The following is a 7,023-nucleotide window of genomic DNA, read 5'->3' as shown; positions in this document are numbered from 1 at the left end:
AAATATCATTCGTGGTGCAGAGCTGCGCTACGAAGGAACGAGCCGCTGCCGCAGCGCATTCAAACTGCATTAAATGAAACCAATTATACCGCAAAGAAGCGGACAGGTAATAGTGAACTAAAATTATTTCTTTCAGCTTCCGGAATTGCAGAGCAGAGCAGCAGATTTTATGATGTGTTTTACAGGTTGACGCGGGCTGCTGATGATATATTATTAACAGTGCAAAAAGATAATTTACCTTCATAACATAAAAGAAACCTTGCTGTGCGTAGTTCTGGTTTGGCAAACCTTATAGTAAAAACATCTTTTTCTATGATAATAGTCTCATGTTCTCGTGTTAGTTGTGGTACTTGTTGGTGTCTTACTGTTAACAAAAATCCACTGCAAAATTTTGATGTTGAACAATCATTGCGTACTTTAACATCCGTATTGATACGAAATAATTTTCATTAACCTTTTCAATAACTGTAAAGTAAGGGAGATATGTTGAACTTTATGGCGAGTTACAGTAACGAACAAATGTTCCTTTAATAGAAAGCCAGATCCAGAATAATAAGACCATAATATATTTTGTTTTGTTGAAAATGAATGATCCAAAGAAAGTCACAGCACAGCATCACTAAAAGGTATTTCGGGGCTCTTTTCGTAGCAACATATTTTATCTCATATATTAGTTGTTAGGCGAGTAATAATAAAACAAAGAAAAACATCATCATTCTTCTTGGAGATTTTAATGCACAGATTGGTAAAGAAAAAAGATATAAGAAAATAGTTGGAAACTATCCTGCACACAAGAGAACAAACAGAAATGGTGTGAGACTAATAGAACTTTGCCAAGCACACAATTTAATTCTTAAATCCACAGCTTTCAAGAAACTACCGCGAAGACAAAAGACATGGGTATCCCCAAATCCTAGCCTTGGGGAATTTCAACTTGATCATGTGGCAATCAAGAAGATTTCTAGCAAAGAAATCATGAACGTTAGGGTACTCAGGGGTGCAAACTTGGATTCAGACCATTACCTTTCTAAAATTAAGTTCAAAGTCATCCCAAACAGGAAACGCAGCATGAAACAAATTAAGGGTCGGAAGTATAGCACAGAAAAGATATTAAAATCAGATGAATTCACAAAAGCAACAGAAACCATTCAGACACAAAGCTGGGGGGATATCAAGGAAAACCTCATTACTACAGCTGAACGGATAGCACCTAACAAAAAAAGTAAAAAACATGCCTGGTGGTCGCTGGAATGTGATGCCCTCATTGAAACAAGAAAACAGGAATGGCAAAATTGGCAATCACAGAAAACAGAAGAAAGTAGACTGAATTTCATTACAGTTAGAAAACTGGTAGATAAAAATATAAAAAGGATTAAGAAAACACACGAAAACAAAACTCTCCTCCAAATTGATGAAGAATTTGCAAAAAACAACACAAGGAGCTTTTACAGAACTTTCAAACAAAGGTTATCAAGATACAAAGCACCCACCCTCCAATTTCGAGATGTAAATGGGACCATCGCTCACAACAACACGGAAAACTGCAAAATACTAGCAGGCTACTTTGAGAAACTCTTGAATTGTGAACCCATCCTTGAAAAATTTGAATCCATTCCAAACAACCGCGAGAAGCCGGATTCAGAACCACCGACTACTGAAGAACTACAGAAGGTCATTTCAGAACTTAAAAACAACAAGGCGTCCGGAGAAAATCAAATAGTGGCTGAACTATGGAAAAAGGCTGACAAAAATGCAGTTACATCCCTAAAGTGTGTTTTCGATCAAATCTGGAAAGAAGAAGAGATCCCCGCAGAATGGAGAACAGCTCTCATCCACCCTATCCACAAGAAAGGTTTGAAGACAGACCCCAACAATTACAGAGGAATATCACTGCTGAATATAACGTACAAGATTCTTTCGAAAGTCCTTTTGAACAGGTCAGAGCCGCAATTGGATCCGAAAATCTGGGAATACCAGGGAGGTTTTAGAAAGGGTAGATCATGTTCGGAACAAATACTAAACCTCAAAAACATTATGGCATACCAAAAATCAAGGGCAAAGACATACGTAATCTCCTTCATTGATTTCAAAAAAGCATATGATTCGATTGATAGAGAATCTCTGTTATCAGTTCTGGAAGAAATGGGTTTGGATAAGAAAACAACTAATATTATAAAAGCGACCCTTACAAATACATTTTCGAAAGTTAAATTTATGGGCGAACTATCGGAACCCTTTGAAATAAAAACGGGAGTGCGACAGGGTGATGGGCTCTCACCGTTGCTGTTCAATTGTGCGCTTGAGAAAGTAGTGGAACACAAATATAATATAATAGGAATGGAACACAAATATTAAGAGTGGTATAAGACTGGGTTGCAAAAAGAAGAACCTTAAAGTAAATTGCATTGCTTTTGCAGATGATATGGCCCTGTTTGCTGAAACAATGGAAGAAGCACGGGAGCAAATCCTTGAACTAAAGAAACAAGCAGCTAAAATTGGTCTTCACATCTCCTCTGAAAAAACTAAGATATTGACAAACATCAAGCACTCATGTAAATACCTCAAAGTTCAAGAACAGAAGATTCAAATAGTAAAAGAATTCAAATATCTCGGAGAATGGATTACTTGGAATGCTGGGGAAAGCAAAGCAATGGAATCCAGAAAAAATAAACTTGAATTGGCCTTCCAACTAACAAAAAATACATACAACAAAAAATCCCTTTCATGGGGGTCCAAAATTACACATTACAAGACAGTGATTAAGCCAGAAGCACTGTATGCAGCAGAAACACTTAACATGAATTTCAAAGGCCAAATGGAGAAACTTGAGGTAAAGGAAAGAAAAATTTTAAGAAAAATCATTGGGCCAAAATTTCAAGACAATAAGATTATATACATCAAAAATGACACTCTCTACATGAAAATTGAAAAACTGTCAGATTCTATGCGAAAAAGGAGAATAAATTTTTATGGTCATCTTCTCAGAATGAATTCCAACAGATTAACTAAACAAATCTTTGACTTCTTCCGTAACCGAAAAACGAAGCCCAACTGGTTTAAAGAAACTGAGAAAGACCTAATGGAATTAAATATTTCAGAAATTTCACTTATTGATCGAACTGCTAAATTAATTACTAAAGATGAAAACATAAGGTTCCGAGACAAATCCACACAAAAGTCCAAATCCTTCATCTCGGAAGAAGAGAGGAGAAGAAGATCAGAAAGAATGAAGAAATACTGGGCCCTAAGAAAGGAACAACGCACAAAGAAATGATTGATCCAGCGTACCCCAAAGAGGGTGAAACGAAAAAAGAAGAAGAAAACAAAGAAAATAGAGAGCCAGCGAAACAACCAAAAGTCACACATATTAGGATCAGATAATATGGACAGCCACGCTGTGGGAAAATGACGTCTGACAATTGTGGCATTTCCAAAATGCTCCTGCAGCAGCCGCTTCCCTGGCTGTGCAATGTGCGAAGGAGCGCCAACTTGCATAGAAATGATCCTACCAACACCGCGCTGCTGAAGCGCTGGAATGACGTTGGTCCGCAAAAGACTCTCACAGCGTTTTCCGGTGACGGTATAGCTAACAGGACCCGCAGGACACATCTCGTCGGAAAAATATGGGCCTACGATAAACGATGCCGTCGATCCGCACCACACAGTCACCTTTGCAGATTGAATTGCTACCGGTTGGTGGACTTTCGGATTTTATGTTCCACGGCGATTCATTGTCCACTTTTTTGCAAGCAAGCAGTTCCAGAGCGAAAGCTTGTTTTGCTGGCAGATGAGCAGGAAGCAATTCCTGAACATGGGTGATTTTGTATGGACAGTAATGCAGATGCTTTGTAGAATTTTGTGCACCGTGCTCGCAAGCATGTCCATCGTTGGGGCAGTTCGTCGTGCACTACATGCTTGTACACCACCGCTCAACCCCTCCTGCAATTCTGTGGCCACATCTTTGACAGAAGCCTGATCTGTTGTTTTCTTAGCCGGCCGGAGTGGCCGTGCGGTTCTAGGCGCTACAGTCTGGAACCGCGTGACCGCTACGGTCGCAGGTTCGAATCCTGCCTCGGGCATGGATGTGTGTGATGTCCTTAGGTTAGTTAGGTTTAAGTAGTTCTAAGTTCTAGGGGAGTGATGAGCACAGCAGTTAAGTCCCATAGTGCTCAGAGCCATTTGAACCATTTTTGTTGTTGTTATCTTTCCTATGAGACACTGCACTTCAATAGATCTGTCTTTTCGAATTTCGTAATCATTTTCTCCGGGCCCTTAGCAGACATCGGAGCAACGGCTTTCTTTGATACGCTTGAACGACCGGGACGTCTGCAGAGCTGTGGGCACACAGTCCTCTCTAAGACGTTTTGGTGATCTAGAATACCAGTGTGTATACAAAACAGACGCAGGTTGATTTTCGCAATCCAAAATTACGATTTAACGTCTCTGATCGCAGATCAAAGGATATAATAACATTTGTGGGACCAGCTGGGACGCCAACTCTCTCAAAGTGCCAATATCTAGGATTTCAACCGCTGATTATAACAGTGGTGGGCCATCTTGCCTCAAAGCATACATCCAGGCCAGAGCACATGTAATTTCATACTGATAAATGGGGTTGTAGGTACAAGTTCTTTGTAGATTTGACTCGATTTTGTAATCATTAACATAACATCACATAGACTCTCAACCCGAGGAAGTTTAATTTTGTTTTACCCTCTTCTCTGGGTTCTTCAATTACTTTTGTGACGCAATGCAGTTGATGAGTTTTGCTTTTTAACATCAAAATAAGTGATTATGGCTGAAGTAGACAGTATATAAAGTATAGACTGACAATAGCAACAAAAGAATACCAGAAAAAGATATAATTTTTATCATCTAATATAAATTTAATGACAAGGAAGTTTATTCCGAAGGAACTAGTCTATAGAGCAGCTTTACAAAAGCGAAATGTCGCAGATGAGTAGGCCAGTCAAGAAGAGAATAGAAGCTGTTGTATTGTGCTACAGAAGAATTTTGAAAATGAAATGGGTAGTTCGAATAACTACTGTGGACATACTGAGTCGAATTGAGGAAAAATAGATAATGTAACATAACTTGACAAAAGAATTCTAGAGTAAAACTATAGCCTGAACATAGTACGTAGGCTCTCGTGCAGATGCGGCCGAGATTTCGGCTCGTGGGCCATGTATAGGCCCGAGAGCCAGAAAGCTGAGCCTCGATTCACATTTCTGCCACAGCCACTTCGAAGTGTCTGAGAGCGAGGAGGGGGAGGAGGGGAAAACAGCGGACGCGCCACATTTAAATGGCAGTACTGTCGTACTGCACATGGCTTTTATATATCACATTTCTCAATAACATAGATCACAACGAAAACAGGTTTTCAGTATTAATAATAACTTTGGTACGGTTATTATTTATCTGATACAAACTGCGGGCATACGAGCAGACGCAGACAATTACACAGAGTGTCGTACTCAAGCTGCCATGTAATCGTGACTTATTTAGCTTCACAACCGAAAACAGGTCTTCCACGCAGACATATCGATCGAAATATTGTAGCACTTCTTTTGCAACCTGAATATGGAGTTTGGAAAATATACATGAGAAAAGCAATGTACAAGTTCTGGATCGTTTTAACGTAAAAATTATTTATGAATAAAACTGGAATTACCTTGCAGGCCAGTCAGTTACATCTCAGCTCAAAAACAGTTCTAAGACTGACAGTGTCCCAAAAACCTTTATACAACTATCGGAAGTCTTTCAAGGTCACAATGAATTCTTCAAACCTCGCGCTTTGTTTAACGCCAGTGAGCTTTGGGAACTGGATTGCCTTTGTCAGTATTTGAGCCTTCTACAAAGAGATTTTCTTTTTAAATGCAGTCCCATCAAATCAGAAAGGAGATACCGCACAATGTCATTCAAGTGCACTTAAAATGCGAAGTCTGCATTCCATTTTGGATATTCTACTTTTCGTTCTTGCACTCCTTTTTCCCTCATGAATTCAATAACTGTGCGATTTAAATGGAAAGATCGTTCCAGGCATGCCTCTTCACTTAAACAAGCGCATTTTGCAGCAATATTTCAAGTCTCCATACTCTTCGTTAATTTGCACAGAAAACTGTTTCAACTGAAAATGCAATAATAGATGCGACTTCAGGAATGTTACTATTCGTATCACCAATTTCTTCCAGTGCTCCATGCCTGCAAATTTAGCAGAAAGTGCCTCTTGATGTAGAGATCAATGAATCCCATCTGTCGATCGTAACTTTTTGCTCTTTCATTGTCAATTAAAAGATTAAATTCTTTCTGTATGGTACTATACTTCGTTTCGTAGCAAATAAGCAGTATCCGTCACTAATACGATTTGAGAATTCTCATCCGTATCTTCTGACATTCCCATTCATTTTAAAGGATCGTGACGACAGATCGCTAGACTGCCTCCATTTCTGCAAACAGCTACTGGACTTGTGAATGTGTTTCACGCCACGAACAAATAGTGAACGTTCTATAGCGCTGACACCGCGTTTCTGCAGATCTCAGAGAGTTGTGCCAACGGCAAAATGCCGCACCACGCTCCTAAATGAAAAACGTTGCACAGCTCCGGCTACTTCCGAGAAGGACCGAACAAAGCCGAGTGACCGGCCGGGCGTTCGTCCGCCGGCGCCCCACACACGCTGCACGCGTGAAATCCGGAACGCCGTCGCCGGCCCTACTCTAGTAGATGTACAGGGTGTTTCAAAACTGACCGGTATATTTGAAACGGCAATAAAAACTAAACGAGCCGCGATAGAAATACACCGTTTGTTGCAATATGCTTGGGACAACAGTACATTTTCAGGCAGACACACTTTCGAAATTACAGTAGTTACAATTTTCAACAACAGATGGCGCTGCGGTCTGGGAAACTCTATAGTACCATATTTTCCACATATCCACCATGCGTAGCAATAATATGGCGTAGTCTCTGAATGAAATTACCCGAAACCTTTGACAACGTGTCTGGCGGAATGGCTTCACATGCAG

The sequence above is a fragment of the Schistocerca cancellata genome, chromosome 7 (genome assembly GCF_023864275.1).
Source record: "Schistocerca cancellata isolate TAMUIC-IGC-003103 chromosome 7, iqSchCanc2.1, whole genome shotgun sequence".
Classification (NCBI taxonomy): Eukaryota; Metazoa; Arthropoda; class Insecta; order Orthoptera; family Acrididae; genus Schistocerca; species Schistocerca cancellata.
Note: the sequence above shows the minus strand (reverse complement) of the source record.